This window comes from Elgaria multicarinata, chromosome 12 (assembly GCF_023053635.1).
Source record: "Elgaria multicarinata webbii isolate HBS135686 ecotype San Diego chromosome 12, rElgMul1.1.pri, whole genome shotgun sequence".
In the NCBI taxonomy this organism is placed as follows: Eukaryota; Metazoa; Chordata; class Lepidosauria; order Squamata; family Anguidae; genus Elgaria; species Elgaria multicarinata.
In genome coordinates, this window is record NC_086182.1 from 24671069 (window position 1) to 24693563 (window position 22495).

At 44.0% G+C, this 22495-nt stretch overlaps 1 protein-coding gene across 1 annotated transcript in view; it reads right to left on the reverse strand.

Moving 5' to 3' along the window:
• Window positions 1-22495, reverse strand: part of ETS1 (ETS proto-oncogene 1, transcription factor) — a 121184-nt gene that overhangs the window by 89703 nt on the left and 8986 nt on the right. The gene's annotated exons all lie outside the window — the stretch shown is intronic.

A 22495-nucleotide genomic window follows, 5' to 3' on the forward strand; every position in this document is an offset into this window, starting at 1 on the left:
TTGATGGCATTTCTATTCTCTCTTACCATGACCACTGAAACTGAATAACATAGTTTTTACCTGAATTGTGCTCACATCAGTGCCTACAAATCTTCACGCCGCACATTCACTTTTTAAGAGAAAAAAATCTCCATGTGGAGGCACCTTTACCATCCAGTCCCCTCAAGAACAAATGACAAAATTCCAGTTCCAGAGTGAGTCTCCGAACAATGTACTTAAGCAATGCTACTCGTTATCAATCTTGTGCAGTATAAAGGAAGGGGGAAACCAACCTGTAACACGAAATGTTTGTCGAGTATTCTTTTGGTGTTCTCTTGTGCAAGACTATGGCTTCTCTAGAATAATAGTCTGCATCACTTGCCCCTAAATCGGTACTGACCCTAACCCTAACTCTGGAACTGGGATGGCTACAGGGCACAGGATTTTAAAGCCATTTTTACTTTTGACACTAGCACCAGCGCCTCGCCTCTTTTTCCTCGCCCAGCTTTAGCGGTGCTTCTCCCTTCCGCAGTCTCCCCTCATCCTTCCCTGGCCTGGGTGCTCCTAAGCAGTGAGCTTGTTCAGGAGTATCATTTCCTGCCAGGTCACATGACACTTTTTCATTAGGAGGGACATTATTATCTGCCGCCCCCTTCAGAACTCCCTGATTCCCTCCGAGCGTGGCTGCAGTTCTCACAGTAACTGGTGGGAAAGTTATTTCCTCAACAACAATATATCGTTCCCTGTTGCAATGCAAAGTATTTCAGAGTGGCTTGGTGTTGAACATTAAGGCCAGGTCACCAAAGCCAGCTAAGACCCCTTAGCTGTCATCAGAACTCGTAGCTCTTTTAAAAGTCTACATTAGGGTGACCAACTGTCAGGATTTCCCTGGATTTGTCCTGGTTTTTGTTCTTTCCATGGTGTCAGGGGGGATTTTCTATAATTTTCAAGAATGTCCTGGAATGATACACCTTCCTCTTTAAGGCTGCCATTAGCATGGCAGGAGGGAACATGCTTTCTTGAGGCACATCATTCCCCCACCCCGAGCTCCAATTGAGGTCTTAAAGGGGAAAGTGGGTCATTCGTGGACATTATAGAAAAGGCCCCAATTGGAGTGAATGGTGGTGGTGCAGAATGAAATCCTTTCCCCTCCTCCACTCCAATCGGGTTCTTTAAGGTGGTGGGGGAATAACGTACTTTCTGCAGGACTCAGAAAGCTGCTTCCCCACATACACACTAGGTGTCCTCTTTTTTGGTTTCCCAAATATGGTCACCCTAGTCTACATGACTTGGGGCCTTCTGGATAAGTCTGCCCCCAAATCTGTGTTCATTCCCTGAAACTCTGTTCTATGTGCCGCACCAATGAAGTTGAGGAAGACCCTCATCTTCCTAAGTAAATGAATGGCTTTGGAATGAGCACAATCACCAAACACATAGCATTATCATCAACCACCAATTTGGGAAAGGAATCCCTAACAAATATAAGCTTAAACTACACTATACCTTTTCGGTTTAGCACAACTACATCCAGAAATGAACACTACAGTTGCATGTGATGGAAAGTCTGACCTGATGTCAGGTCAGAGGTCATCACTTGCTGGCTATGTTGACAGTTTAATCTGCTTTTTCTCTGCAGCATTGGCCTATGACCTGATGTATTTTACGGTTGCTTCTCTCTCTCTCTCTCTCATATGTAAGTCACTGCCTTGGCAAAGAATTCACTGAACGCACGAAAGAAAAAACCAAGAGATGAACAGAGAAGACACAGAACATGTGAGAGCTAAAATAGGCTTTGGAGCAGAGATGCTCATGCACTTCTGAGGACAACACACGAGACAGGTACTATGAGCCAGAGGAGCTCAGCGAATTGACATGTTTTCTGCATGTAATCAACGTAACTAAAATGTTTTATGAACATTCTCAACTAGAGACGATAGAAGCAAAGGTCTTATTCCACAATGTTTAAAAAAGGTAGGAAATATGAAAAGCGCTGAGAAAAGCCTAGCTCTTAAAGGCAAATACAATTTATTTGGTAAACCCAGGCATCCACAACTTTTGGGGGCCTGTGGCCATATTTGGGAATTTGAGAAAATGCTGTGGGCACTGCCACAAAATGGCTGCCATGGAGACTGGGCTCATCAAAAGTAAGCTAAAGAGATATGTGGGAGGGATAGTGAAGCTAGAGGGTGAGAGGGACGGGGAAATAGCAAGGTAAAGAGGTGGGGAGAGAAGTAGCAAAGCTGCAAGCTGGCACGAAGGGGGAAACAGCAAGGCAAAGGGGGTAGAGAAAGAGCAAGGCAAGAGGCCTGGAGAGGGAGAAACAGTGAACTAAAGAGCAGGGGCATAGTGAGGCTGGAAGCAGGGAGGGGGAAATATCACATCAAAAAGGGTAGAGGAGGAAGATCCAAAGCAAGGCTAGAAGGGGAGAGAACGAAGACTCCCCTAACATTTTCCCAAGGTTTTGATTATTATTTTTAAAAAGCAGGGGACAGGGAGTGAAGAGCTTTGTGGGCACCGCTGGAGGTGCCTGTGGGTGCTATGGCACCCATGGGTGCCACATTGGGGAGCCCTGGGTAAACCCTTAAAGGAATTCTCTTTCTAGGGCTGTATTAACACCCAATCCATTGGTTCATCCATTAGATCATGCTGCCTCTAGTGCATGGAATTGGACAGAGCATGGACCTGTTCACTGGTGTATCGATTACACGTGTTAGGGATATGCTGAAAAAGTGATGTGTATCATCAGGGTCACATCAACTGGGGATGGTGTGAAGGACCAGCTTCTCAAGAGCCTTTCCCCGGCGCTTGTAGCTTTAATTTTCTTTGAAAGTGAAGTCATTAAGTAGTGGAGGTGTAAGGAAAAGCAACAAGCAGGATCCTATCCAATTCCTCAATGAAAAATAAGGATGATCCCACTTTCCAGTTTTCTGGCCAACAGGTACAGAGGTAAGTATTACTAGCCTACTTGTTTTCGCTGTTTCGCATTGACTTCCATAGCATTGCCCCTTCTACACTCTACTGCAGGGGTGTTGAACCGCAGGCCCACGGGCCAAATCCGGCCTGCCTAGGATCCCAGTTTCATCCTCATGGGTGCCCCAAATGGTCATGCCCTTTTCCCATGACTTCTGATTGTTCAGTGGTCTGACCTACAGCCCTCATGGCTTATCATTCGTGACAGCAGGACACAAATCTGTGAGTTTCCCATTCTAGCTCAGAACATGCGCAAGCAAGCACAAATCTCCCCCACCCCAGTTCCCTTTATATGGGTTGGATTACAACTCCCATCAGTGGCCATGCTGGCTGGGAATGATGGGATCTGTAGGTGGAAAAATGAGGGGGAGGGGTCTAGGAGCCTATCATTCTGGAGCTGCTTTGATTTCTTCAGCTTGGGAGGTTGGGAAGAGAGAGGTCAGCTCAACTTTACTGAGAAATGAAGCAGCGTGGAGATAATAGCATCCCTCACAGGGTTCCTCCTCACCAAGCCAACATACTTTATCCTGTGACAGTTATGGGAATGAATTCCACAGCCAATTGGTTAATAGAAGCTCAGCAGGGGGAGGGGAGAGACCATAGTTTATATACAGCTACTTTTTTCTAAACTTCCTAAGTGCTTTAGAGAGTGGCTACCCTGGAGACCCAAACTGGAAACTAACCAGATCATCTCTCTCATTTATAAACATCTGAAACATTAATGAAGTGAGAGGCAGCGGAACCGGGGAGTGGAGTCCTGGCTTCCCCTCATTAAAGACTGGGCTGTAAGCTACTGCCGTCCGCCTTTGTATACAGTGATGGCTTTCAAATGCTCTACCTTCAAGGGACACATTGCACATTGACACATCAGCTGAAGCACCTCAGAGCATCTCCCATCACAACGGATTCTGGGGCATGTCTTGGGTGTGTGCTCTGATAACACAGGACAGTGACTAAGTGGACTTCACCCAAAGTGAGGGTGCACCAGACCAGAATAATGTCCAAGCACCATTTCGGTGGATCCAGTAGCATCTCAAAAACAGCCTCCTTGCTTCTTCCCTGGATCCCTTGTCTGGTTTTTTTTTTTGGGGGGGGGTGATAAGAAAGGCATTATCTGTTTTGAAATAGTGGGGCGGGATGGGCAGGGGAGAGAGGAAGATTGATTGGTGTCCTTTAGCCCCTTGTAGTTCCCTCTGTTGAAGTGGCTTATGTTTCTGGCTGCCTGATCGGTATTTATAGCCAGACATGGCGGTATGGCATGTATGTATACAGATTATAAACGAGTGGGCAGACAAAAGCGCTTTAGAACTCTTCCCTGTTCTTGGACTCCAGTGGCAGCTCTCTAATGAACTCTAGACAACAGAAGCCCAACTCATTAGCTCGCATATGTTCAGGGGCATGTCAGTCCCAGTAGCAGCACTGGGTTCTCAACAGACCCCTTCACGTGTTATACATGATAAATGGAAAGCAAAGGGTGGGGTGATGCCTCTGGCCTCCCCTCCCCATGTTGCATCCTACCCCAAGCCTGCCTCTCTTGACTTCCACACATTGAACATGGGCATCTCAGAAGGGAAGCCTATGCACATTAGACCTATACAGACAAGGCTCCAGGTCACATAGATGACTACCCTAAAGAGAGCATCCCATCTTCAGATGTCCATGCTGAACGCAAAATCAGGATTCTAGAGCACGTCGAAGCGTAAGCTCTATGTGCATAAGCTTCATTGATTCAGATGTCCACACTCTAGATTAGACATAGGGTGGTGGTGGTGGAAGAGACACCGCTGCTAGATTTGGGTTACAAGAACTCTGAACTGAAGAATTTTTTTTGTGAAGTGGAATTGAATGGACCTCACCGTCCCTCCAGACAAAAATCCACTCCTGGTTACTCTGAGATGTCTTCATTTCATCAGTGTTATCTGGGTGGGGCGTTTGTGTTGTTTTGTTGCTGCTATTAAGCAATTAGGAGTCAAAAATCCTTGCCGATCTACCGGACATCACCTAGAAATCTGCCAGCAGTTCTCTGCTCACGCTGACATAAATACGGGGAAATAGGTTTGCTCTCACGTGGTCAACAATTTATTCTCCTTTTCCCCCTACCATGGCAATTGTGAAACCCTAAGCCCTGGTAAAGTGCACCTGTTTTCCCCACATCCCATGCTTGAACCCTGACCTAGAACTCGGGACAGGAGAACCACAGGTCCTTAGAGCTGCCAATTTTTTTCCAAAATTCACTCTAAAGTTTGGTTCAGTTCACTCATGTTCTCATTTGTGATCCGTTGTTCAAACAGGGGAAGTCCGCATTCTTCAAAAGTGCACACTTCCTCCCGATCGCCTAAAGCATGGTAATGCAAATTTTTAGGAGCACGCAATTGAAAAAGTGTACATTTTTCAAGGTGGTGGTTGTTTTTTAAGTGCACATTTTGCAAACATGAACACAAGTTCGGGAATTTGTGAACGTTTCCAGAGAATGTGTGTTCCTGTTCATGTTTGAGGTTGTGCACGTGGCATTTTTGAAGGATTTGCAAAACAAAATTGTCACGCACCCCAACCTTGAATAAACCCAAACTCTCCAGTGATTTTGCATTGGAAGACTGGCAGAGGGTGAGCAAACTGCCTTTCAGAGAAACGTGCCCACCATTCTGGAACATCCCATACAGGACCTCCTCTATACGCCTTTCAGGAACACCAGGACTCCCCCAAACACCTTTTGAAAACACAGATATATAAGAAACCTTTAGGAAACCTCCATTCTTTAGGGCAAATGGCAGCTGTAGCTTCCAACCCTTTTTCAAGGCTCATATGAATGGCTCCGCACCGCACAAAGCCCTTTCTATGGCTCTCCTGTGGCACAGCAGCCAAGATGCATCCCATTCACTTTCAAATAAAGAACACTCTTTCCAAGGGTTGAGACACATACAATCCCACTTTCTCAGCCCCACTACTGGAGAGGGATGTTCACTGGACTTGCATGAAACAGCTGCGCGCTCATAAAAGTTGTTGAATTCACGGGGAACTGCATCAGAATTGACCACGGCTGCAAATGCTTTTGGAAAGCCCTACAGGGAAGAGGGATGCTTGAGGATTTTGTTCGGTCCTCATCTTTTTCAGCCAACTGACCTGATTCATATTTCTCAGGTTACTACATTGACGGGAACATGGTTATCGTTTTGTTTTTGCATTTCTCTGAATTTTGTGATACAGTTTTGGGGTCAAAAAAGAGAACATAATGCATATAAAAATGCATCCTTGGGGTAAAAATGCACACAAAAATGCATAGTATGGGATAAAAGGAGTGCAAACCTTCATTTTATAGGGTACAATGAGTAAAAACAACTATTTATAGCATAAAAACACTTCTTAAAAATAATGCATTTTAAAAATTTGCAGATTGATGTGGAAACAGGAATGCAATGGATTTAAGAATAAGCACATGTGAAACTGACATGGATCAGAAATAGATTTATCCATACATCCCTATTTGATAATACCAAAAGGCATTATAGTTTCTCTGTTTGGAAGCCCTGCTCCTCTGTGTAAACCTTTGCACGCGTGTAGAGCCTTGGAGTGTATGACCTTTCAGGGATGTGTAACCCTTTGGTAATGCTTCAGAGACTGAAGGAGAAGCAATTTTCCCTTCTCCAAGGTGGGAAGTTCACTTCCAGCTTGGAGGAAAAGAGTGCAGGATAATATCATATGCTAACAAAACTTTCACAAAATCATGGTTACAGTATATGTATATGGAACTATGCCCTAAAATATAGGCAGAAGCTAATTGGGTGGGTGGGTGTTAGTTTTTTCATGCTTCTATATTCCATATTCTTCTCTTTTGGTCACTTGTTACTAGTGTTTAGAGTGTGTGGTTGCTAGGCAGGCAAACAATTGTGAGATGATTGGTGTGATGGCTGCTGACATCATAAGACACTGGTGGCTACCTAAAGCAACTGAAAATGGTGAAGTTCCCCTGTACGAGGGGTGGGCAACTGTGGAACATTGAGGAGCCATTGGAGACCTTAGTACCCTCCAAGAGACCCATCCCTCCCCTGTCAGTGCCACAGCCAAACCCAGAAGGGGCCCTATGGCTGCTTTCCCATTGATTCTCCTGGGGAACAAGGCATGCAGGGAGTCTATACCAATCCTAGGGGGAAGAGGCATCCTAGGGGGAAGAGGCATTCCTCAGTTCTTAGGAGCAAGAGTGGGAGGAAAGATTTTCACCCTTCCAGATGAAAATCTCAGTCAGATTCTCTGTCTTTCTTTGCTTTCTAACGATACCTCCTATGTTCATGCCGATGAAGTTTTTCGGGAAGAAAAGGCAGGCAGACCCAGAGAGATCTGAGTGAAGGACTTCAAAGCAACAGGCATGTGTGGTGCATGCTAATGCTGTTGTGCAGCTTCCATTCATTATAATGGGGCTTGCACAGGAAAGTGTTCTGGTGGATTGTTGCTTTGAAGTCCTTCGCTCAGATCCTCTTCTCCTCCATGATCTCATCAGTAGCCTTAGGCAAGCCACCGTTGCTCAGCCTTGTTCCTCAAGGGCAATAAGGGGACTGTAACACTGGCCTTCAGTATGGAATTGTTGGAAACAAGGGGTGGGGAACCTCTGGCCCAGGGCCCAAATCCAGCCCTCCTGTGATCCCAAGGTGGCCACGCACCCTTCCCCTTGGAACATTTGAATGTTTCTCTGGGTTTTGTGGAGTTTTCTCCCATTCTAAAAGGTTGAGACACAGGTCCTATGGTTTAGTTCCTGGCAGATAGGAGCTTTAAGCTAAAATATGTGGGCATTTTTTTTGTATTTTGTACCCCCTCCCCTTTCTTTTTGGACCCACTCCCCGCTTCAACTTAAGCCCTGCTCACCACTAGAATGTGGCTCCTGATTGCTTCTTCAAAATGGAATTCGGAGCTCGGGCGGAAAGCGGTTCAAACCCCTGTTGTAAAGATTACAGATGTGCCCTATGTGAAGCAGTCAAAGCACAAACTGCTATATAAATGCTCAGTGTTAAGACCAGCCATGCTCTGATCTTGCTTGGGGCCTTTGTGTTCTTAAGCCTACTCTCCTTAGTACCATTTCTAGCCTGGTTATACAGGCGCAAATGATTCAAATACTTCAGATAAGTTTCAGATAATGGTCTAATCTACTCCCGGAGTTGAAAAGCAACTTCAAACCTTTCCAGAATTGCCTGTTCCATGTGCATGGGCTTGCCATGCAACCCCCATTTAAGTTGCAAAATCTTCCCATTGACAGATGCAGAGTCCAGCTGCAGCCTTGAGGCGTTCAACGATGCCACTGATCTCTTAAGGACTGCAGGGAAGCAGAAGCACCGCCAAAGACCTACTCAAGGCCTACTCTCAAGACAGGCCACAGTTAGGAGCTGTGGGAAGGCAAGAACAACTGGGGGCAAGTTCCTGCCAGATCAGCTCACGGTGAGTCGGTCAGAAGAAACCAGTTGCCCGTTGACTTAGCATCTGACTCATACATTAGGTGTGGAATCGGAATTTAAGAAGAGTCTTGCTGGATTGAGCCAATGGTCAATAGAGCGTCATTTTGGCTCTAGTATACCCATGCCTATAAAACATATGTATGTCCATGAGTACTAAGGCACCATGCAAAACACAACCCTGCAGTTACTGAACTATATTTAGAACTGTCGATAACACTGTGCAGGAAAATTACTCTCAGTTACTCCCAATATATCAATAACTAAAAGGAAAAAACCAAAACAAATGCCCACGTAGCGGGAGTCTACACCAGCTGTTTATTGCAGGATTGTATCATAGTCATCACTAATGGGTCACATGACGCACAGCTCCTCCTGCAGTGATCTCGGCTCCACCTCTCAGTTGTCCTGGAATATCCCTGACTGCTTTTGTCACACTTTTTCTGGCTCACTCGCTTCCATTGCGAAGAACGTTTGCGGTGTGCCCCCCCTTGTGACATCATTGCTGTTCGCCGTGAGTTCTGGGCTAAGGAAACAGCCAATCAGCTGTGAGGGGTGTAAGCATGGGCATTAGTGTGTTTCACCACTGAGTTTTTCCTCTTTTTTAAAACAAACATATCTCTGCACAGGAGTGTATATTCATCAGAGTTCCTACCCCATGTGTTGCTGTGTATCTGTGCTGGTACGCATCCCTCAGGAGTAATTAAGAAAAATCCTGTGCCCTGTAGCCATCTGCCTAGCCCCATCCACTTCTACTGATACACCAAAATTACCACCGAAACAGGACACACCTGCTCCCGCAACAGCACACCTGTCATTGTGGGAAACTTCGCTCGTGTGTGCCCTGTGAGCGCTGATCATGGAAGCGGGAAAAATCTCAATCATCCCTCCTCCATTGTGAAAGGGCTGTAGGTGTAGATTAGCCTTAAGGACAGATGTATCTGTCAGTTTTGGCTTATTTCCCAGAGTTAAGTCTGGATCATCTGAAGCTTTGACCATTGTTCCCGTCCTGAGTTCAGTTCATCCCAAATGTTGAGGGGTGTATTTATTTATTTATTTATTTATTTCACAAAATTGTACACATTTGGGTGCAAGTTTCTCTTACTGCATTGATTTTATATGCAATTTTGCCTGATGCACACCATTTTCGAAAACACTTTTCCTAATATAATATATTTTGAATGTTATTTTTTTTAAAAAAAATACACAGTTTTATGTGCATTTCCCTTGAATATGTGCATGTTTGTATGATGATGATGATGATTAGTTAACGCCATTGCAAAATTCTCAGAAGTGTGAATTTCACTGGACAACTGGGTTTCAATTTGTGTATGAGTTTGAAAGTGCCACATTTAGGTAAGTTTGCATTAAAATGCAAACTGAATGAATTCCTGCCCCATCCCTATGCCTTCTTCTCTTTTAATTTACAAAAGGACATGCTGTTATAGAGTAGGACCAAGCAAAAGGCAAAACTAAGGACTGCTAGCAGATCAGCATTGGATTTTTGTAAAAAGAGGCTGAGAAGTCAGTTCTGGCAATGGAAACAAATTCCTGGGCTTAAGATGTGCTCATAGGTTCCCAAATGGAGGTTTCATTCATTTTAATATTTATGTGTTACATTTGTATCCCATCTTTTTTCCTCTAAGGAACCCAAGGCAGTGTACATGATCCTCCTCCTCTGCATTTTATCCTCAAAGCAACAACCTTGTAAGGTAGGCTGGGCTGAGAGTCCGTGACTGGCCCAAAGTCACCCAGTGAGCTTCCATGGCTGAGTGGGGAATAGAACCCAGATCTCCCGACTTGCAGTCCGACACTCTAGCCACTACGCCACACTGGCTCTTCATGCCAGGGATGCAGAACTCAGGTGTATAGGCCAAATCCAGCCTAACTCAGGCCCAAATCTGGTCCTTCGAGGACTCTCCAAAAGGCCCCACCCTTTCCCCTTGACCATCCTTATTTGGTGATTTCCTAGCTGTTGTTTGGACCAAAACATTCTAAAAGGTTGAAATGCCTCTCCTGAGGCTTAGTTACTGGCAGTAAGAGCTGTAAACTAAGCTTCGCTCCTCTTTTTTGTGTTTTGGTCCTGACGCATGTTGCATTTGGCCCTATCCACCACCGGAATGCATCTCCGAGAGCTTCTCTGGAACTTGATTTTACCTTTGGGCTGGAAGAGGTTTGAAACCCTTCATTTACACCATTCAAAAGCTGGATCCCAGCTGAACACGGCCTATGCGATGCAGCTTTTTGCAACCACCTGGCCACTGACTTTCTATAACGGGCTGCCTTTTCCCTACCAGTAAAAACTTAAGTGTAAAGGTCCATACATTGTATTAGACTATGAGTGTTGTTCCTTTTATTTAATTTTAAGTTGGATGAACTTGTTCACAATGTAATATGACTTTATATATATTTTACTTGAATGTCTTATAGCTCCTGACGAAGGATCTTTGGATCCGAAAAGTTGAGCGTTGTACAAGTTTGGTTGAAAGTTTTTTTGAAAGTTTTTATATTTTCACATTTCAGATAAAAATAAAGACATTTCTTCTGACATTTCTTAGCACCAGAGCCAGTAGCCTTTTTTTCTTATTGCCTTATCCCTACCGCCGCCCCAGTCTGACCCAGCGATGACCGTAGTTCCTAAGGGCTCGAGGATCTATTGACATAGCCTTTGACAATCCACCAGCAAGCAGCAGCCATCTGAGCTGCCCCTCACTGAGGATGGGCATGGAGGGCAAGGTTCTTGGCACTACTCTTTCCTTTATGGACCTTTGACCAGCTGCAAGCCAGGCAGAAAACCAACAGGTGAAGCTTCCCCCCATCGCTTTGCCAAGATGAAAAGCATGGAGCTTCTGTACATACGTATAAAAAATGTGTCATCACATGTGTGGGTGGGGGGAAGGATAAGGAAGTGTGTGGACAAAGAGACTAAGAATCCACACACACCCTTCCACAAGCCTTCATGGCTCTGCTTTGTTGGCAACCCCAGGGTTAACCGTGGAGGAGTCCTGCAAAGCAATGATTTCTGGTTTATTTCAGGAAGGGAAGTGTGTGCCTGCCTGATTAGCCTGATGGTTTCCTCTTTTCCCATAACCTCCAGACCCCGATGGCCTGAATGTTTACTTTCTGAAATAAAAAATCTGCTGGTGTTTTTCTCCCCCGTGTGTGTGTGTGTGTGTGTGTGTGTGTGTGTGTGAGAGAGAGAGAGAGAGAGAGAGAGAGAGAGGCGCATGCATGTATTTTGGGAAAACTTTGCAGGGGGGAGCGAGTGTGGTGGAGAGATTAACTGAATGGGGCTTGGAGGTTGCGCACACCTCTCTTCCTCTTTCCCCACCCCAGGGGGGTCCCAGTATCACTCCCACACCCACACCAGCCCTTTTCCAGCTGCAGTCTCTGAGCTGAGATCTCTAGCTTCAGGTTAAGAGGGGGGGAGAGAGAGAGATATTAATGAGAGAGTTTGGTCTCTTGCTCCAACAGCTATAAACACAATGAACATCTGGCGAAAGAACAGTTCCATGCTGCCAGAAACGCAGGGAGGGGAGGAAAGACCAAGTTATTTTCAGGGTCTCAACCCCCCACATTCCCACCCTCTCTCTCTCTCTCTCTTTGTTGTTGTTGCTGGTTTGGCACACACAACACAATGCTCAAGCCATTCTCATTCATAGATAAACCCAAGAGGAAGTCAGTTTCGGCTTACACATTTATTGTAAAAAAGACCGAATAACACCGAATGAGGGACTTTACTACTGCTGCAGCTACCCGCTTTCTGAAGTTGAATTTTCTCAGGCCAACCGTGGGTCGCTCTTATGAGCGTCATGGGCACATGGAATGCCACCACAGCTTACGACGACTCCTGCCAGCACACGACCCGCCATGTTCAGGCTGCAGGAATGTGCAAGGCTTGGCACACACTGATAGCCTGTACCCTGTGAGCCCCTAGCAAAGTTCACACACAGGCAGCATGAAAAAAGTCAATGCACACAGAGATCTGTATGTGCCAGTCACCGGCAGCCAACTTCCTCCAAGCGCACTGCTAGCAAGATGGGAGTGCGCACAAGCAGACGCCATCATGCTGCCAGCATCTATTGGTTCTTACTTATTCTTGCTCTGAACACTGAATTGGGAAGAAGGTCTTTAGTCTGAAAGCTTGCAAATTTCTATCTATCTATCTATCTATGTACACACACACACACACACATTTTATTGAATATGTTTTAAACTTTTATAATAACTTTCACAAATTTTACTAACATTAATAAAAGGGGAGAGCAGGAAGGAGGAAAGGAAGACAGGCTCTGGACTGGGGTATAAGTAAAAGAAATAAGAAAAACACTGGAGGTGATCAAACCATTGCATGAAACACCTATACAGGCAAGAGCGAAAGATACCATGTTCATTTATGGGTGAACGAACGATGCTTGAGATCACTAGGATTCTGTAAATGTCATCTCGCCACGAAATTTGCACAAATTTGTCCGAATTTGTGCAAATTTCCTCCACAGATCAAAGCAGGCCTTCCAGTCTGCTGGGGGAAACAGCAAATTTAGAAATTTGTGCAAAATTGAACTGAGAAACTTGCGCAATTCAAGCACAGACACATGTCCAGCAATTTGTGAAGATTCCCCGGGGGACCCGTGTTCACGATCCAGGCTTCGAACAGGGCATGCTTGCATGTTTTGCAAACAAAAATGAAATTCTCATGTATACAGCCCCAAGAAGAAAGAGAGGAAGCTGCCTTATACTTGTCAGAACATGAGTCCATCTAGGCCAGCCTTCTCAACCCTGACTAGCAGCAACACTAAAGGGGTTCAGGCAGGAATTTTCCCAGGCCTACCTGGAGATGCTGGGGTTTGAATCTAGAACATATTACATGCAAAGCAAGTGCTCTACCACTGAGCCTTTACACAACACAACATTCAATCCAAGGGTTCCACACTGTGCAACTCAAACACTTCCTCCTGGGCATGTCAGACCAATCAAAGGGCTTCTTAACACCTTACAAATCATTGTGAGCAGCACCCAGAGTCCTTCCCTGGCTTGCCCATGTGTAGAAGCACAGAGCTGAAAAGGGCCCAAGGGGAGACCTCTCCAAGAGCCTCTTGGAATGAGTAGTTGTGGTCCATCCTACAGAGAAAGGGCTTAGTTTAGGTTACTTTTGTTTTTCGTGTTGGCGCTCTTGGCTCCAAGAGGCTGAGCCCAGGCCGCTCACTTTCCACCTTGCTCAAAAGACAGCACCTGTTGAAAATTAATTGCTGACCAGGGTACTGTACTGAAGAGTGCTGTGACAGAACTGCCCAAAAGATGGGAATGGGGAGAAGGCGGTTGTGCAAACCGGCTATGCACTGTTGGCCATCCAGGTTGGAACCACTGAGAAGACAGGAAGCAGAAAGGACAGTGAGAGACCTGACGTGGATAAGGCTTGACGCTAAACCAGACTCCCAAACGGTGGCTTTGGAGAGGGTCATACACTGATTTAAAAATCCCCCAAAAGACTGAAGGGTGGGGGATGAAGCAGAAGGAGTGCATTCATTCAGGCCAAGTTCCCTGGGCATCATCCTGCCAAGCTCATGCCAAGGACTCCAGGAGGAGCATGCTGAGCACAGAGTGGTAGTCAGAAAAATACAGGGAGGCAGAAAGGAAAGGATGGACCCCTGATTATATACAGGGGCAGATAGCTGCATGGTCCATTTTTTGCAAATGCACTTTATTATTCAGTCCTCTAATTGTTTATTTTGTAATTCATGGGATTTTCTCTCTTCTTCTCCTTCCTCCCTTACTTTACTCCAACTAGACCTATTCCTTCCACTTTCTTTCTATCTTTTCTGCCTTCCTATCACTGCTACCCCATTTTCCTATCCCATTTCCCCACTATGTATGGCTTTCTCTCCCCCCACACACACACACATTTTCTGGAAATGTTTTGTAAGTAATAACAGAGAGTGGGCACAGGGGAAATAAGAACACCTCCAGTGTGCCCACAACTTCTTGCCCGCTTCCCCCTCCCCTCTCCCCCCCTCCCGTGGCCCCCTCCTGAATCTCTTGGGTCTTCCTCCTGTCTCAAGCAGATGTGCCTTCTTTGAGAAAAGAAGCTCATTCATCTCCTCCGAAGGAGCGCGGGGGAGGTGGCAGTCAACCGGGGGGGGGGGGGAGAGGGTTGAGTGGGATGTCAGAAGGGGCTGAGAAAGGAAAAAGAGGCTGCAGTTAAAAATAGGATAAAAGAATGCGAAAAAATGCAGAGCATTCTCTTTTAAGCGTGGCTCTGAAAATGCGCTGCAGCTGGTGAAGCCATTGGGTTGCTGAGCCATGTTGGCCTTCACACACACACACACACACACACACACACACACACACACTCCCCTTCCTCCAAGAAAGGATCTGGAATTGGGCCCAGAAACTGCACACAAAGAGAATTTTCCTCTAGGGAACTCCACAAGAGAGCAAGCATGAATGGAGATCAACAGTGGGTTAAATTCCAGAAAAAGAAGGAAGGGGAAGAAGTAGTACAGGATTGGGAGGGGCGAGGAGGTTCTTTTCGCTCTAGCACCCCAAGAGTCAAACCACCCACTGACAGCATCTTTGAAATTTGTCCCATACCTTTGAACCAACAGACCCATCCCTGGCTTATTCCAAAATACCGACTCAGCGGTGGGGATGTTGTTGAGTTTCTTTCCTAGGAATGGGAGGCAGATTTCCACAGTTCTCGGGTCTCTGCCTGACAACCTCTTTCTTCAAAGGATGAGAAACATTCAAGGAGCATGGTTCTATCAAGAACTGAGAGCCGTCATAGTTAAAGGGACCCTCTCCTGGCAGAGGAAGTATATCTCTGAAAACTAGATGCTGAGGATGAACAGCAGTGAGGGTCTGCCCATGCCTTGGAGGTGAGCTTCCCAAAGTCATCTCCCTAGATGAGAATATAGGATGCTTTGTGGCATTCCAGATGTTGTTGGACTACAACTCCCATCATCCTATCCATAGGTCATGTTGGATGTGGCTAATGGGGGTTGGAGTCCAACAACATCCAAAGAGCCACAAGTTCCTCACCCCTGACCTAGGTGTTTTCCCATTCTCACCCATCCCACCCACACACACAGCCTTTCAACTATCCAGAATCATAGATTCACACTGGCTGTGTCCTAAGAAGAACTTCTATGGGCACATAAGAATCTGCCTTGGACCGAGTCAGATCTTTGGTCCATATGGATTTGATTGTGGATCTCCTTATGTCATGGACAGTTGAGCTCTTACTTAGACTGTATTCTCCTCAAGGCAGAGACCTTGCTATTCTTTAAAGCACCATATAAACTAATGACACTATATAATAAATAAACGTCTAATATGGGTAGGAATAAAAATAATACTACTAATAATGATATTAATTTTTGAGGTGGTTGTATTGCTGGTTGTTTTGAAAGATCTTCACCTTTTGGACTTTTATAGAATAACTTTTTGATCATAGTAGAGAGAAGATCCTTTTTTTTATGGTAAGTAGTGGCTTCTTGCCATGGGTTGCAAAACATGAGATGTTGTCAGATGATGAGTGGGGGATTTTTTGTGTGCGTGTGTGTTTGCAACACACCTTCTCTCTATGCTACCACCAGTACAATTATCAGAAAGGGATTTTGATTGCCTCAGTCATTGCTCAGAGATACGCAAAACCTCAAAGTAAAATGTGCACATATAAGAGCTTGAACATATAAGGATTGCATATAAGACTTTTCACATGAAATGAACTCAGTCAAGGTGAATGTGGGGCTGCCATAAGACATGCAAAGAATTGTTTGCGTGACTTTCGAAGAGTACAATAGCAGGCTGTTGTCTCTGAAAGCTGCTTGTCCTGAGAGACAAACACGAAACATATCCCAAAGTGCTTTTCAGGGAGTTGGACTAAAACCTTCAGGATTCCTGGCCATTAGCCATGCTGACTGGGGCTGACGGGCATTGTAGTTCAAAAATTCTGGAGATCGCCTGGTTGGGGATGTCTGTATTGGAGCCTAAGGATGACCCAAATCAGGATACAATTTAGGAACATAGGAAGCTGCCTTTTACTGAGTCAGACCATTGGTCCAGCTAGCCCAGTATTGTCAACACTGACTGGCAGAGGCTCACCAGGGTTTCAGGTGGGAGTCCTTACCTCACCCTACCTAGAGAAGCTGGGGATCAAACCTAGGACCTTCTGTATGCAAAGCATGTGCTCTATCACCACTTTGGTTTAATCAGGTTGAGTTTAAAAAACTAGTATCTTGGGCATCTATCAAGCAAAATGGCTTAGAGTGAATGAGATGAATGGGTCCAACAAAGATCACGGGGGGGAAATCAAGTATGCTATACTGAAATCCGGTATTGGCTGATATTCTATGCCAGGACCTGGTGAAGCAATGTTGCATCATGTTGCACCAGAAGAATACCGAGAAAGAGGAAGTAAAGATGTCTTCAAGGAGATTGGCTACAAACACAAAGATTCTTCAATGAGATTAAAATACAAACGTGCGCACACACACAAACACACCTTCAACCCTGCTGCTTTCAGCAATAAATCCCAATTGTGTGCCGACCTGTATGTATTAACCAGACAAGACAGTTGCACAAATGTAGAACCTCTACTCAAACAGCCCCCTGGGAATCAAAGATGAAAACACGTTCACTATTCTGTTTAGCTGAAATGGCCTCCAGAGCTAAGCTCCAGTGCAGGGAGGGGAATTGTCGGTTCTGCAAGTTTCAAGCAGAATGTGGCTCATGTGTAGTATATATTGGCTAGCACCCGTAATGTCATCAAGAAACCATCCAACCACCCCCATCTTTGTAGCAGTTTTGCTCTTTTTTAAAAAAATACTTTAATAAATAAGGTAGTGAATTAGCAGATCAATGAGTGAACATTCATGAGGCACTTGTTTAAAAAATAAATTGAAAAAGGTGGGCAGACCTTTTAAAGCATGGGAAGAGATTGACAACCAACCCAACATTCATTTTGACAGACGTGCATCTGTCACATCACTTGTAAAGTTGGAAGAAAGCAGACTCATTCTGTAGCTTAAGAATTCATCAGGAGCTTGACTCTTATGACATCTGCCCTCAGTTTCTTTCTTTCTTAGAAATGTCCAAGCCTTGTGACTCAGGAAATAACATATAGACAAGCATGGTGAATTCTTAGAAGTCTGAGGAGGACTGAGGAGGACTTACAGGTTAGAATCTTTGCTCCTCCCACAGCAGAAAAGCAGAATAGACTATGCCAATGGGGAAATGGGAAATTATGCTTGCTTTCCATAATTTATTCAGGATGTCACATGCTTTGGTATAGAGCAGCCTCTCCTAACCTGGGACCGTCCAGATGTTTTAGACTTCAATTGCCATCAGTCCCACCAAGCATGGTCAATGGGCAGGAGTTGTAGTCCAAAATATTCAGAGGACACCAGGTTGAGGAAGGAAGCAGAGAACCTAGACTCAGCCTTGCTCAAAATTGGACATGTTCGTTCCCAGTAGCTCCATCACACATCTCAGCTGTTCCTAACTGTGCTTCTCCCAAGCAGATCAAAGCAACGGTGATCAACTGCCATGCCTCTATTGTGCGTGGCAGCAACAGTAGTTCCGAATGCTTCCAAAATGACCAGCGTTCTTTAGGTTTTGCAATCATATGTCATTTACTGCTCCATTCCGCTGTTTGAACTAAAGATTTGCTAGCAGCAGCAGCAACAGAATGTATACCTCTTTAGAAGTATCTTTGGAACTCCAGGAGAGTGATAACATTCCAACGCAAATTCTTGCATCTGAACAATCTTTCTTTCGAAATGTCTCAAAGCCTGGTTTTTGTGGCCTAGTGAAGGTCTAAGTCACACTTGCCTCCTACCTTAGCACTTTATAATCTTATCTGACATGTAAATAATCTCGCTTTGGGCATCAAAGGCCAACATTCTTTAAGAAAAGCAAACAGTGCCCTATATATAGTATTGTGTTTTCACAAGAACCTTTTAAAACAATAATTACTACTACTTTGAAATTGGACTGGTCAAATCGAACTTCTAGCTTCCTAAAAGGCTGCTAAGATGGTGCCCCATAAATTGCACACACGTGTGTAGCCAATGTAGAAGTGAAACTTTGTACCTAGAGACATATTCAAATGTGGGTCTTCCCCTCCTTGGTTTAAAATAGAAGCTAGGCTCTGCACAAAGGCAGAGGACAATGAAAAAGACCAATGTAAATCAAATTATAATAACAAAGGAAAGAGGACAGAGAGAGAGAATATTCTTGTAGGTTACTTGGGGGAATCAATTTCATTGCCAAGGGCATCAATTTCATTATTTCATCATGTTTTTATGAACCCACTGCTGGTGTTGAGTAGTGATTATCAGAATGAGCCAAGATCAGGAAACTCAGTTCAAATTTTACCTTGGCCACAAACAGGGATACCTGCCACTTTTTCACTCAGACTCAGCCCCTTCCTCAACAAAATTAAATATGATAATATAATGATTCTGGTCTACCTTGCAGGATTGTAGTGAGAATTATTTGGATAAGGTATGTGGAACTTTCAAGAATATATGAAAGGTCTACACCTTTTCACACATGAACTTATCTGGCTTTTGCGATTGGCATCAAGGACCCTAATCTTTGTTCTGTGGATATAAGAGACAGGGCCTTTTTGATGGTAGCACAAAGATGTGGAATGGCCTTCCAGTGGAGATTCACTGGGTTCCCTCTCTTTTCATTTTTAGAGGAATTTTAAAAACCTTAACAGCTGTGTTGTGCTCTGCTGCTTTTAAATGATTGTTTTCAGTTTTTTTTGTGCTGTCATTTTTGTGTTCTGAATTGTTTTAATTTTATCTTTGATTATATATCACTCTTTCTGGTAAAAACAATGTTGCTTGCACAACATTACCACAGAGTCGGCAATAATATGAATAATGTTATTTGTTTGCTGAAGGGGAAGGGTCAATTGGTTGGGATCTATGTGTTTTACGGTTGTATTTTTGATGTGTTTAAATGCATTTTTTGTATCTCATCATTTTATTAAAAATGTGCTTTTAATCTGTTAAAAATGTGCTTTTAATTTATTATTATTGTTAGTTGCTTTGAGCACTGCCTTTAGCGGAAAGGCAAGATAGAAAAAACTAAATATATAAATAAATGGATAATAATAATAATAATAATAATAATAATAATAATAATAATAATGTTGAACTATTTCTACTACTACTAACATGTTAATCTCTAACTTTGCCCTGAAGTCACATTCTCTTATTTGTAAGACTGGCTGTAGTTATTTCTTGGAGAGCCCAAAGGAATTCAGCACATGCTCAGAAGCATTTTTTTGTTTGTTTTTATTACATGGTATGTTCCAAGGGGGAGTCTTCATGGCACTGTTTTGCTCAGTTGGTCCTTTGTGCTACCCCCAGGAAGGAAGTCCATGGCAGGGCTGATTCTTTTATGATAGGGTGACCATATGGAAAGGAGGACAGGGCTCCTGGATCTTTAACAGTTGCCTAGAAAAGGGAATTTCAGCAGGTGTCATTTGTATGCATGTAGCACCTGGTGAGATTCCCCCTGGGGTCACAATAGTTAAAGCTGCCCTATTGACCAGATACAAAAAAGGGCAGGGTTCCAGCAGCTTCAACTGTTGTGAAGAAGAAGGACTTTCACTATTTGCTGCATGCATGCAAATGACACCTGTAGAAATTCCGTTTTCTATAAAACTGTTAAAGATACAGGAGCCCTGTCCTCCTTTCCTTTCCACATGGTCTCCCTATTTTATGAGCCACTTCCAGGTGGAGCTCTGGCCCAATCCAGCCACCACACAGTCCCCAGCTGCAAACCCTCACTAGCAAGCTGCAGATTAAAACAGGACAGCAAGCAGAGCTTGGAGAAGCGAGAAGGCACTCTTGCTAGCAGGTAAAATGCAGTTGAGGCAGAGGTGTTTGCTGTGGCTCAGTCTGCTACCACTTGGTCCTTTGTGCTGTTCCCTGGAAAGAAGCCCACAGCAGGTCTGGTTCTTTTATGAGCCTCTTTATGGTTGTCTGAATGGATATAATGTGTTCAGTTCCCTGGGACCCAGCTGCAGGGAATCACAGCTTTGAAGGCTCCCTACATATAGACAAGTAGCAGATCAGGGGGATGTTAGTTTAGAGCCCAGATAAGCTGGGCTATATGCAAAGCCACTCAGGCATTTTCTTTCACACCCGAAAAGCCAACTGATACCCTTTTGCTGTAGAGTATGTGGGGAAACTGACTGGTATCTATTGCTTGAAGTGATTGTTGTCTGACATTGCTCTGATAAGGCTGATTTCATCTGAGAAAGAAAATGGTTGTGCCCAGAGGCATCTTCTTATATATGCATAATCATACCGCTTCTTACATCTTGGGACACAGGCAGAAAAGTTGCAATCTTTAAAAGGTTTGCAGCCAGAATAAGACAGTCTCTCTGTGTGTCCTGGGGGGGGGTGTGTGTGTGTGTGTGCTCATGTCTCTATGTGTGCATGTCTCTTTGTGCAGGGCGTGGAGGAAATGTTGATAACACAGCCATGAATAGAGGAAGCATTTGACAGTAAACAATAGTTATTGCACATACTAGAATGTAGAAGACACATCTTTACTTATTACAACATTTTCTGCGAAGAACAAAATAACGTAAGAAGAGCTCTCTGGATCGGATTACGAGTCCATCTCATCCAGGGCTAGACATTCTGGTGCTCTGCAGATGTTTTGGAATGCAACTTCTATCATCCCCAGCCAGAATGGCTATTTTTGGAAATAGTGAACAATATCTAGAGGACCCCTGGTTTCCTAACCCTGATCTAGTCCAATATGTTTTCAACAGTGGGCAGCCAAGTGGCTCTGCAAGACCTAAAATTGGGGCATGAAAGGAGAACCCACACCAGCTCCCTAATACTTGCCCCCAACACCTACTATTCCAAAATATTCTGCCTCTGAGTGTGGAAAGGATTTATTCAATCTAGCTTCAGCTATCTTCCATGAAGCCTCAGCTATCTTTCTCACCTATCTTCCATGAATTTGTTTCATCAGATTAGATTAATTCAGTCTGGTGGCCATCAAGACATCTGGTGTCAGTGAGTTCCATAAGTTAATAATATGCTGTGCAAAGAAATACTGTCTGTCCTGTGTCTGCTACTGAGTAACCAATTTCATTAGGTGGCTCTGTGCTTTAGTGTTATCGGAGTGAACAAATATATAAATCATTGTATAAACTACTGTCATGTCCAGGCTTTCACCCCTGTTTCTCTGTCCTCCATTATCAAAACGGGGAAAAAGAGGAACTTTTGAGAAGTTATTTCTACTGATTTTATGCCATCTCCTTTGGTTTTAATGCTGCTGTTTTTTCTCATATTTCTGTTGTTGTTGTTGTTTTGTTTGTGTTTTACTCTGTGTTTTATTGTTATTATACTTGCGATTCCCACACAATACTCTTTTGAGTGGTCGGGGGGCGGGGGGATAAAAGTGGCATATAAATAACTAAAATAAAATATCTAATAATCTTGCTGCAATGAGTTTCAAGATGTAGATAGATAAATAAATAGTGTTTAATAGATATTGTTTAATAGCACTTAAAAACTTTCATTGCAATATATTTGGGTAATCTTTACAACACCATTTAAGGGGCGTCGGTATTATTTTGGAAACCGCCCAGAGGGCTTTGACTATGGGGCAGTATATAAATGTAATTAATAATAATAATTAGCCCCATAATGCAGATAATTAAGGTGGCGATTGAGGCTGAGAGAGAGCGGCTATCCAGAATTTAAGAAATTTAAGAATTTAAGAAACCCATAAAGACTGATCTCTTCCGGCAGGCCTACCCAGCTGAATTTTAAGATGCCTTTTTTAGTGGTGTGCTGCTTTTAATGATGCACTGGTTTTAAATGTTTGAATTAGTTTTATGTACTTTATGGTGTTTTTAATTGTGTTGTACCCCGCCTCGATCCAGAGGGAGAGGTGGGTAACAAATAAATAAATAAATAATTGTTGTTGTTATTATTATTATTATTATTATTATTATTATTATTATTGCCACCTGGTGAGTTTTTACAGAAGCCAGGGTCAGAGTAGGGCTCTTGATCTGTAGCCCAATCTCTTAACCACTACACTGTGCTAGCCAAAGCACAATTTGC